Source organism: Balearica regulorum, chromosome 5 (genome assembly GCF_011004875.1).
Source record: "Balearica regulorum gibbericeps isolate bBalReg1 chromosome 5, bBalReg1.pri, whole genome shotgun sequence".
NCBI lineage: Eukaryota > Metazoa > Chordata > Aves > Gruiformes > Gruidae > Balearica > Balearica regulorum.
In genome coordinates, this window is record NC_046188.1 from 952736 (window position 1) to 964465 (window position 11730).

The following is an 11730-nucleotide window of genomic DNA, read 5'->3' on the forward strand; positions in this document are numbered from 1 at the left end:
TTTGAAAATGTCATTATGCAAAATATCAGCCTTATTTGTTTTGAAAAATATTACTGATTTTTTTTTGCAAATGTGTTCAATACTGAAAATTAATTTTAAATCATTAAATCACGAGACTGCTAAAATATCAGTGGAATTTCAAGACAGATTGTATAAGGGAAAAATTAAGTTTCCGTAATTGTTAATATGTTTAGATGTAAATAACATTTCATTTTGGAGCAATTGCTTTATGAATCTCTAAGTCTTATTTAATTAATCAGTACACTTTGCATCAGTGACAAACTACATATTCAGCAGATTTAAAGATGTATATTCTATTATGGGAGCATTAAGTGTAGCTTTATTGGGGATTTAATAAATAACAGCAATATTCTAATATGAAAAACTCATAAAGAGCTGAGCTCAAGGGGGCATAAATTGTGACACAAAGGCATTTTTAAATCAGAGCACACATATTTCTTAGTCTTAGAAGACAAGTAGTAGTGCCTACTTTGGCTTTTTAAAGCCAAAAAATGCATTGTTTTTCATAACCCAAGGTGGAACAGAATGACCTCCAGGAGGGCTCTCTCGGAGAAGGTACAAGAACTGGAACTGGTGTCATGTTTTGATGCTCTTCTTCCATACCTCCACGAAGAGCAATCCCTGGCACTCTACCTATGTCCCAAAAGCAATAAAACAGCAAAAGTGGCTAAAAAAATGCAGACTGAGAAGACTGGAAGCAGATTAGTGTAGTAGCAAGACCTCTTTTTGCAAATGAGGAAATGTATCATGGAAACAGATTTGCACGAAATCAGAGCAAGCCAACAAGTCAAGAGACAAGAGGGGCATTGCTTACAGCGGGGACAGCAGTGTCAGGATCAATTCTGTATCTCTCATTTAGATGCTTTTGAACAGCTCAGATTCTCAGCATGGGGCAACCTCAAAAAGAAGACCATGAATGTGTGTTCATCTTGCTCATGCTGTCATTCACCTAAAAAAAACCTCGTTGACGGAGTCAAGAGCACGTAGCTGTGCAGGACACCCCATGCTTAGCACAAACGCAAGGAGCAGGCAGCCCATTCAGCCACGTGCTTCTCATCCCAGGAAACAGAGGGCAATACCTAACACACAGTATCTTTGAACTGCAAGCAAAAAACCAAAAGGCAAGGCCGTTTTACGGGAGGGAATTGAGTTCAACTTGGGATTTTTCGGCCGTTGGTACTGGGTATGACCACCATCAGGTCACCCAGCAAATCTGTAATGACCTAGATCCAAAATGGGCACTAAATTTAATTTCTGGAAAACTACCCAGGGCACACAGTGTGGAATACTCACAGGCTTTATGCTAGCTGCAAAAAACCAACAACTCATTACCTGGCCATGGCTTCGTCAGACTGTCCACTGCAGAGGAAACTTTGAATAAACAAACAAAACACCCATCCCTTCCATCACTGCTCCATACGGCAGAGACATCTGGATCTGGAAAAGAAGATTATGTATTTTAATCAGCACTGATCAGTTGTAGCTGCTGATTTTTATAAATGACATTAAAATAGGAGAATGTCTCAGCAATAAAGTCATATTATGACTAGTCATCGGTTTGACTGCTATCTCATAAAATAATGCATGAATAACAAAAAGCATATAAAATGAACCCTTTAAAAGACTAGAAATATTTTTTTAAGTTCTGAAAATGTCTAGAATAGAATTTCAGACCTTAGAAGTGCCTCAGCTGCTTATAGTCCCCTTGCACCCTTGGAGGTCTCCTGTGAAGTAGGAAAAAAGATATATTTGGTTTCCTTCGATCTACCAAACAGATGCTAGGACACCAAACCGCACTACTGACAAGCTCCCCCGGCCACCACACTGCCAGGATCCTCAGGTTGCCTACCCCGAAGGTGGAAGCAGCAGCCCCAAACGTATGCCAAAAAATACCCTCGAAAACTCCGCCGAGCTCCACCTGTAGCTACACCCCAGCGGGTGCTGGCGTGGGTGACGTCTCCCGGGGCGCAGGCTGCTGGCAGCACTCAGCGATACCGGCAACACCCCTCCCCTGGAGCCGGGCTCTCAGCAACGCCGTGCACGGGAGGAAGGCACACGGGGGTGGTTATCTCTGCCTGGACACCCGAACGGCGTGTTTACAGGATACGTGTATGTGTTATGTATATATTCAGATCCACCTCGCAGGTCTGAGTAGAAAATTGTCGATTCCATCTGGCTCCCATCTGTGCCTTCAAGGCAGCATTAAACACTCAGCACGAACTGGCCTCTTCTTTTACTCACCGGCTGAGCAGAAGTGTTTTCTAGTGCCGTTAAATAATCCCTGCTTAACCCTAGTTTGGATGCAGTGAAGCGTGGCCAGTTGTTCAAAGTCCTTTCTCCGAATTTGGGATACACTCTCGAAGCGGGAGAGAGAATAACTCAGACCTGCAGGACAGCCATGCTGTGGAGAGGTACGGGTGCCATCACACCAAAATCAGGGCTGGAGAAAGCCAAACAGTACAATTATCAGGCAAGATTTTTATTGCTGCTGGTTTTGCTCTCAAATTTTAAAGTTCCTAGCCTGAAAGCTGCAGTTTGCTGTCAGCGTTTTGCGGTTAAAAATGTCAACATTTTCAATGAAAACTACGAGCACGCGACAAACTGCTGATAATACGGTACCTCCTGCTCACTGCAAGAGGTTTAAATCAGCATCCACAAACGGCGTGTCCGCAGTCAGCAGGGCTCCGAGCGGCTTTTCCGGGGGTCTAGATGCGAATCTGTGAGTTTAGTCCATTCTGTGCCAGTTGTTGTTGTGAAAAATTGCCTTTCTCTGGCTGGCAGAGGGACTCAGCGCTCGTGCCCCTCCTCTTAGGCAAAACACAAAGAAAATGTTAACCACCTCGGATTAGCTGCATTTTAGCACCGTTGGCATTTTCTGTGCCTTTTGGCTAGGTGAGGGAGCAGACGCTGGCAGATTGAAGGTTATAATCCCACGGCCATAAAATATTCCAAGACAGGAGAGACATTTTTGACACCGGCTGCTGTGACGCTGTTGACGAAAGGTCAGCGAAGCACAGCGGCAGCGGAGCCTGGCACGGCAGGGCAGGTACCGCCAGCACGGCTCACCGGCGGCTGTGCCACGGGCGGCTGACGAGCCTTACGGGTGAAAGCACCGCGGTGCAGGAGAGCGCTGGAGTGGCCTTTTGGCCAGAGGTGCAGTTACCCGCAGCTATGGGGACGCCTTACGCACTGCCGTGAATTGAACGAAATCTCATCGCTGCTAAAAACTTCAAAAAGGAGAGGGAAGAAACTTTCCAACAAAACACAGAAATAGAAATATAAAGCTTGCTCAAAACAAACTCTGACTGCTATTTTTCTTATGCACAGCACACCTTCAAATTAATCGGCCAAGGGGGTTCCTCCAGAGCCCCCTGCACAAAGCGCACTGAGATGGGCTCGGATCTGCTCATCTTTGGCCACACTACTGCTTGTAGGTACAACACTGTGTGTCCCCTGGTGTCAGGAGCTTTGCTAGGTGATGATCACGATGTAGCTGCAGTGAGAGTGCTCCACGTCTTGGCTGAAAGCTTCGGGGAACCTAAAGATGCCCGACACGGCAAGCACAGACACAGAGCACGCATGGGGCGGTAGTTCCCTATGCTCACAGAAAATGCTGATCATTTACAGGTTTGAATGTGTCAACACTAAACTATCGCAAATCACTTTGTATTTTTTGCTAATAAAAAATGGTTGGTGCTGACCCAAGTGAAAGCATGTTGGCACAATCACTGCCCTGAAATTTCCCCCATCACCTGGCTCTGCAGCGCCGAGCCGTTCCCTGGCATTTCCCCGGAGAGCGGGGATGAGGCAGAGCCGGTGGCTGAGCATGACCGCTCACCGCTGCGTCCAGCCCAACCGCAGGGCTCTTCGCTGGGGTTGGGTCTCCTTTCATGGTTTCATCTCCACAGGGGTTCCATCTCGTTCTACATTTTTGTACATACTAAGGGTTTTCCTACCACTGCAAAGCTGTTCCCCACGCAGTTACTGGTAGACTGTGAGCAAGGTACATAATAAATATCCCTCAGACAAACTAGGTAGGTCAATCTTTATAAGTGTCTCCTTTGAAGATAACTTTGGGGGATATCATTTTTATGAACCCTGTCCACTTTATCAACAGTGCTTTTAAGGAGGAGCAGCACCTTCTGCTAGACCAGCCGATGCAAGCCCTTGTGCACGTCTCTACAACGTGTGCTGTTACAGCTGTGATGACAGCGGGGAGAAAAGCTTGCAGGGGGAGGTAGTATGTTTTGTTAGGCTGAATGATATAGCTGGAAAAATCAGGAAAGCTTTTGGATATACAAACTTTGTTTCACATCCCTGTAACAGATTTGAGACTAATAAAAGATACTACCTTTCCCTACAAAACTTTATAGCCTTATATCATCACAGCTGCAGCAGCAAATTACAACTATTGATGTGGTAGTCAAAGAAAATCATTACCTCGGTGGTATCATTCAGTATTTATTCATACACCAAGCATTATCCCTCTTAACCACTGTTCGTGCAGGACATGCAAAGCCCTATTCTACCATCATGCCTCCTAGGCTGCAAAACCAAAATACGTATTTGTGCGCCGGGAGTCCTACACCCCAGGTTCACAAACTACATCAGAGGAGACCCTGAAAACCTCCGTGTGCAGGTCAGTATGAGTCTTCCCAAAATGTTATCCCCAGCTGGTCAGCCTCACTCACATGCCTTCTTCCTGTATCTACAGCCCTGCAGTTTCCCATTAATACAACGCTGATTATTGGAACTAGACCAGTTATCAAGGAATAAAAACCTTCCCTTCCTTTCCCTGCAGGATGATTAAAAAAATAATCTTATTCTCAGCAGATATAAACTCTTTCGCTTTTGGCCTCACCCGGTGGAGGTCTGTGCTGGAAATGATTGCTGAATTCACCGGGTATGAGCAACGTTCAGCATCATCGACTCAATGAGAGTTTTGTCAGTGACTCCTGTATCGATGCTGATCTCTCTTGTACGCAATGCATGCCTACAAAAGTTACAAATAATAGCTCTAGTCTTTCAATCTCTACATAGTTTAGTGCATCAGTACACAGCCTGTATCAAATCATCTCTACTGTAGCGAAGAATCCCTGTTTTCCAAATGGACTATCAGCCCCCAAGTTTTGCAGAGCTATTTCCAGATATTTTTTTCCAGGCTGCAGCTATCAGTAGTACCATGTAACATTGTTCTTTTATTTCCTGTTTCTTTGGTTGCACAAAGCTTACCATTTATTTTGGTCTGCCTTGCAGCCAGCCCTATATATTTTCTTTTCATTCTTTAGGATTTCTCACTGCTTTACTGCAGAGGCTTTTTTTCACAGAAGTTATGAGTTATTCTGCATTGTTCATCTCCCATGGAGGAAAACTACTCCAAAGCTTGGTCCCGGTGATGTGTAGCCTGTGTTGCTAAAACAAACAAAAATCTTACAAAGAACACCATAAATACTCTAGAATTTGACCAAGAAAAAGAATAACATGTTTGAAAAACTGACTTTTCTATTGTGACTTAAAGGCTCTACCCACTCCCCCTCATATAAATAATAGGCATGGGAAGCGCTGAAAAGCCCCATCGTTCCCAACACAGCAGCATCGCAGCCAGCTAGGAAAAACAATGACATTCCAAACAAAGCAAATCTGGCCTCCTTTTTAATTCCTGTAAAGAAAATGCAAAACAATTATTGCTGCTCCTCTGAGCAACAGTGCCTTGTATCATGAGGTAAGTTTGGCAGCTCCTCACTGCAATTGCTTGGAAAGTTTTCTTCTTTTAAAGCATGAACAACTCCAGCCAAGATGACTTCTCTCCTGAACAGTAATTGTACTGCAGGGAAACTATTTGCAAAAAAATGCCCTAGAAAATGCACTCTCCAGGTGATGAATATGAGACTTAGAAAGCTGTGTCATGGCCACAGAGAGATGACATGGTCACCTTCATATCCTCCTCCTGTGGCATGGATAACTGTATCTTATCTTCCTTGAGTTCATCATGTTCCCTAGCTTCTGAGACTACACTTGTCAGTTTGTAATGAAGAGGAAAAAATGCAAAACCTGTTAGTTTCAAACATGCCACCTTGAATTAGAAATTTGTCCAAAAATGTTGTTGGAGCGAGTCCAGAGGAGGCCACGGAGATGCTGCGAGGGCTGGAGCACCTCTGCTATGGAGACAGGCTGAGAGAGTTGGGCTGGTTCAGCCTGGAGGAGAGAAGGCTGCGGGGAGACCTTAGAGCCCCTTCCAGTCCCTGCAGGGGCTCCAGGAAAGCTGGAGAGGGGCTGGTGCCAAGGGCAGGGAGGGACAGGCCAAGGGGAATGGCCTGAAGCTGCAGGAGGGGAGATGGAGATGGGATGGGAGGCAGCAATCCTTCCCTGTGAGGGTGCTGAGGCCCTGGCACAGGGTGCCCAGAGAAGCTGTGGCTGCCCCTGGCTCCCTGGCAGTGTTCAAGGCCAGGTTGGATGGGGCTTTGGGCAACCTGGGCTAGTGGAGGGTGTCCCTGCCCATGGCAGGGGTGGCACTGGGTGGGCTGTGGGGTCCCTGCCCACCCAAACCAGGCTGGGATTCTATGAAATGTCCTCGTCCAGAGCAGTCTAAGTTCTGCTTGCTCAGTGTAAATTACAGAATCTCTCTGTCCATCCCCCCGTCCTTCTGTTCAGTGAAGGCACAAGTAAAAAGTGACGGAACATCTTGAAAATTTTACAGGCAACAAGGTGATACGTTCATAGAACTCTTTTAGAAAGTCAGCTCTAATCTGTCCTCACATTCACCGATGATGCTCAATCCATGGTTCAATCATCTTCCCAGAGCGCTCATGGAGGTTTCATCCTCACTCTTCTCATGGCCTCTGCTCAGAGGACATTAGCAGCTGATCTTGAGAAATATCCTATCTCAGCACCAGCACCACCACCGTCCTTGTTCCGGATTCACACAATCCAAATCAGCTTCACAAGACAGTTGAGCTCTGGACTGAGAAATCAGAGTAACACCTCCTGGAAACTCACATGCCACCAGGAACTAACAGCACTTTCCTGCAGTCCTGTCCCCGGCAAAGCGGGGGCAAAACTCCCACTGCCCGGCACTCAGTACTCCGTGAAACCCCCTGCTCCATCCCTCACAGCATCCAAAAAAACAGCAGCACTAGCTGGGCACTGGGGCACCGGGGATGCTCATCCCAACTCATGCTTTCAATTGGTATATTTTTAATTTGCCATGAACACCTTACATGGAGAAATAGTAACAAGAAGACAAACTAAACACCTTCTTGGACAGCGAGTGCATCCAAGCTGGCCATAGCTAGCCAAAGGCAGTGCTGTCTTACATTTATTTATTCTGCCCGCTGGCTCGCCAGCCTAGCTGTCCGTACCCCTTCCCATGACGGGCCAGAGTGCTCAGGCAACGCAGGAGAAAAGGGACTATTTCTGTGAAACCTGTCACTTCTTTACCATCCGATTATGCCTCAATATACGCTGTCTGTGTCTACAGGGCTTTTAGTCCCTTATCCTTCCCTTGGATCTCTGCAGTCGGAAAGATTGCCCCAGAACCGATGCAAGCAAAGGAGTGGGGCCTCGGGCTGTTGAATCTCTGGGATTAGAAAAAAGAAGAATGAAATGACTATCACAGATGGAACAGTAATGAATAATGAGACAAGTGTGTGATAAACTGACCCGGGTAATAACATTAAGATCAGCAGCCACACAAGACATATTGCTAATCCTATTACAGTCAGAATACCTGTGACAAGGAAAAGCACCTATCTTTTAAACAGGGTGCTTAATTGAAAGAGAAAACGAGATGCCTCAGACAAGCAACTCAATGACAGAGATGAAGCCGTGCTGAAAGAGAGTGCCCCAACGTGAGCTGAGTTGTGAGCGGTACCCCGGAGGTGAGCTCATTCTCCAAAGCTTTGAAGGCACTGCCAGCGCTCCCCCACCACAGTGAAGGGCTTGCAAGCCAAGAAGCGCACAAGAGGGTTTTCGGCTGGTGTTAAAGTGATTCTCAGCTGCCCCCCGGCCAAAGGTGCCGAAGCGCTTTGCCCCCGATCTGCAGGCAGGAGCACCACGCCTGCGCAGGGTGAGGATGCTCGGCGGAGTGATGCCGCGCTGGAGCGAGCAGCCTGCCAGCAGTGCTGATGCATCCCTGCCACTTTTATCCAGGCTTAGGCAGGCACTTTCAGCAGAGCTTTACCTGGAAGAGATGCTGCAGCTCTGCTGCCGTGTCCCCTTATCGCTGAAACCAGACTAGCCCATTGCACTCCATGAAAGTGTCTCCTCTGCCTTGGCGTGCTCAGATCATCCTTAAGAGCTGCCTGTGAGTTTGCACTGCTGTACTCTTCTGCCTCTGAGTTTCTGCCTAATAAAAAAGTTGGCAATAGCGAGCTCACTAATGGTTTTCCCGTGCTGCGTTAGGGAGCCCTGATGGAAGCAGTGCGATGGGGCTTTCAAAGCCGTCGTGCTAAAACCAGCGACAGATGTGGGAAAAGGTTGCTCTGTCAAAGCCCGTCAGTCGCAGCTTCACAGACCACGCCGTCCTGTTTGGTCTGTACGTAGAGCTCATAGTGAAGTGTATGTTAGGGCTGTTTCTTGAGGGGTCTAATTTAAAAGCTTTACCTAGTCTGCTGTAGTTATAAAGATAAAATTATTTAGACATATGTAAATAAAACTCCCTTGGGGAGCGAGATGAGAAATGTCCCCATTCCTGACATTAGCATGTGCATGGCAATGGGCTGGGAGTGACAAATTAACCCCTGAAAGGCATTCCAGCTGGGCAAGGAGAGAGGAACTCCCTGTGTCAGCAGGAGTTCTCACCGCAGGCACAGCGGAGAGGGGAGAGGGCTGAGAAGTGAGCCCAGGGAGAGAGGGCAGGGTTCGACGGGAACTGCCACCTGAACGGCTGATGGTGTAAATGGTCTGTGCCGATGCTTTTACAATGGAAAAGGTTTTCAAAAAGGGTTTGAAACCTCCCTGATTTTATGAATTCACAGTCAATATTAGCTGCAAGGTGTATTTTGCTTTTCAGCATGTGGTATGGAGGAAGGTCAGTCATGAGTTTCGGCTTACTCTGCATCACAGAAATGTAATGTTTCCGTGTTCATGGCTTTATATCGAGGTTTTTCATTTGCTTTTGACTTGAAGAATTTTGACATTTTGGAACTTTAATAGAACTTATTTCTATATATTTAAATATGTGTGCCTTTAAATTAGCCATAACCAAAGGGAAAAAAAAATATTTAATTACAAAAACAAATATAGCAAGGGAAAGAGTTCAGCAGAGGCAGACTAGCATCCTCCTAACAATTAGAAAGTGTGATTTATCAATGCACATTACAGTGTGAATGTGGGTGTCAGTTGGTGTGATCAGTGACTGCGTGCTAAGATCCCTATTCCAGTTAACCCAAGACTGAGCAAGCCAAACAAACAAGCTTTTTTTGGATACCGTATTTGTTCTTTAAACACTTTAAAACCCCAGAAGAACATCTGACGTGACAATAGGGCAGCAGCTTGGCTTGCCTGTTCCTGATGTGCCATCTGCAAGTTGTAGGGGCGCAGCTGATGGGCTAAGGCCCTAACGCGCTCCCAGGCGCCGGGAGAGGCACCGGCACCGACGCACACCCCGCAGACCTGCCCCCAGGCCAGCTCCCACCCACCGCCTGCGTGGGCCATGGAAAGAGGCCTTTGAGCCCATCCCCGGCTTTCTGCACCACCGCCGCCACCACGGGCTGCCACCGCCCTGCGTGCAGGATCAGCAATGCCCTTTACAGCCAGGCACATGCACGCACACAACGGGATTTGCAAATATCTGCAGAAATTGTCAGAGTTACAGAAATAAAGATCCCTTTGGGGTTGTTCCAAACCAGATATGGACAGCCCGTTAATTCTCGGCCTAATGAACTGCTAGATAAAATCTTCTTCATTGAAACTCCCTATTCATTGTTTTATGCTGAACTGAGTACGACCAGCTGTGCTTACCTCGCGACGGTGACTGCAGCTGGGTCTGACACCTTCCCCGAGTTCACATCACCGCTCTTCCAGCACAGGAGGACTCCTGGATTGTCTCTCTGAGGCCAAATCGTACCCTGGATCAGAAACATATGTTAATTAGATCATAAATATATAGACTCTAAGGTAAGGGGAATCTGTAACTCATTTATCTGTCCAGGTACAGACAGGTCAGTGTTCATCCAGTTACATTTCACTGAGACCATTAACTTCTCTCACTGCAGCACAGCTCCCGATGGATGTCACGCTCATTCTGAACTTGAAGGCATCTGGAGAGGAAGTGTCCAGCTGTTCCCTTGGCAGGGACATCCAAGTTCAGCCACACTTGCTGCTAAAGCAGGTCTTATTTCCAGATTGAATTTGTCAGCTTTCCCACTACACCACTGGTTCCTCTCTGCCTTTCCCTGCCAGAACGGAGCACTATCTTATAGACAAGATCATCAAGATCTTCTTCCCACAAAGGTCTCTGTGGGATACATTCAAGCCATCTCAGTCATCGTCTTAATAAATTACCAGACTGAGTTCCTTACCGTGTTCCTTTTAGGCACGCTCTTCTGACTCCAAAGCATTTTTGCAGCTATGCACCGCACCTTCTCCTTCCCCTCTGAGCAGGTGGACGTTAAACCCACGTGGCGCTGGTCTCATGCAAAGGGGGCCGAAGGAGGGCAACCGCTGCCCCACTGCCCATAATTTCCAAGCAATGGCTGTGTTTCCCATAGCATCAAACACACAGTTTGTCCCCCAAACCAAGATACAGCCACCCCTCCTGGAAACCCAACACAAAACCAACACAAAACCAACACACCCAGCCTACCTGTCCTGCTCCAGAGAGGCTTCACGTGCAGACACACACCGGCACTTTCTCCGAATGGACCCAGCCATGGTCCATCGCTCTGTCTTACTGACTCCTATTCAGCATTAGCTCAGTGTTAGCTACCACATCTTGGTAGATTTTCTATTCATTTTAATCAACAGTAATACCCTTCAAAATGATTGATTCAAATGCTGGAGAGGCCCTGCAGAGTCTCAGTGCAAACATTTCTACACAGAGATGATTTCTAACATGCACTTATTCCCTTTCATTGCTCTTAATCCATTTAACTTCCGCTTTCATAACTTCTTGCTCAATACATTGGAGGATTTTACGTTAAAGTTAAGGCTTTTGAAAAGTCTCTGTGCATTACACAGGTCACTGGTGTTCTTCATCTTTACAAACTTCTGTAATATCTGCAGCCATGATACTATTTTCTTGCACAAGGAAAAGTTAAAAACTGTATGAACATTTCAGGACCTGAATCTGAGTCAAGTGCTGCTTTGCTTTACAATCTCTACATATGATGCATAACAACAGAAATTTAAACTTTTGGAGCTTGTCAGAAGTTATCACAACTTTATTTCCTTCCTTGTTTATTTTTTGGTTTCTTTGGGTTTTAACCCTCATTTTTTCTGCCATTTTAATTCTTTGGCTGTTTTAAAGAAATGACCTCATTAAAGAATTTATGGCCTTGGGAACAATGAACATGAATTACCCAGGAAGCTGAGTGCAAGCACCGCAGATATCCCAAACCCAGTGCTGGCAATGGTCAGGCAGCGCCAGTAGCCCGGCTCTGCAGCACAAAGTCACTCCAGCCCGAGGCTCACGGTCCACCAGGACTTGCCCCATCCCCGAGCTGGCAAGCGTTGTTTCTCTGCTCACCCAAGGCTTCACTGCTCTCAGAC

General features: G+C 46.6%; 2 long non-coding RNA genes across 2 annotated transcripts; both read right to left on the minus strand.

The window, feature by feature from the left end:
* Positions 1-222: 222 nt before the first annotated feature.
* Positions 223-1453, minus strand: LOC142601880 (uncharacterized). The gene is made up of 2 exons (XR_012835461.1): positions 1315-1453; positions 223-654 (listed from the first exon to the last, which is right to left on the minus strand). It is a non-coding gene; the product is annotated as an uncharacterized LOC142601880 (long non-coding RNA).
* Positions 1454-5261: 3808 nt separating this feature from the next.
* LOC142601881 (uncharacterized) lies at positions 5262-10757 on the minus strand. The gene is made up of 3 exons (XR_012835462.1): positions 10231-10757; positions 9982-10088; positions 5262-5433 (listed from the first exon to the last, which is right to left on the minus strand). It is a non-coding gene; the product is annotated as an uncharacterized LOC142601881 (long non-coding RNA).
* Between the last annotated feature and the right edge of the window lie 973 nt (positions 10758-11730).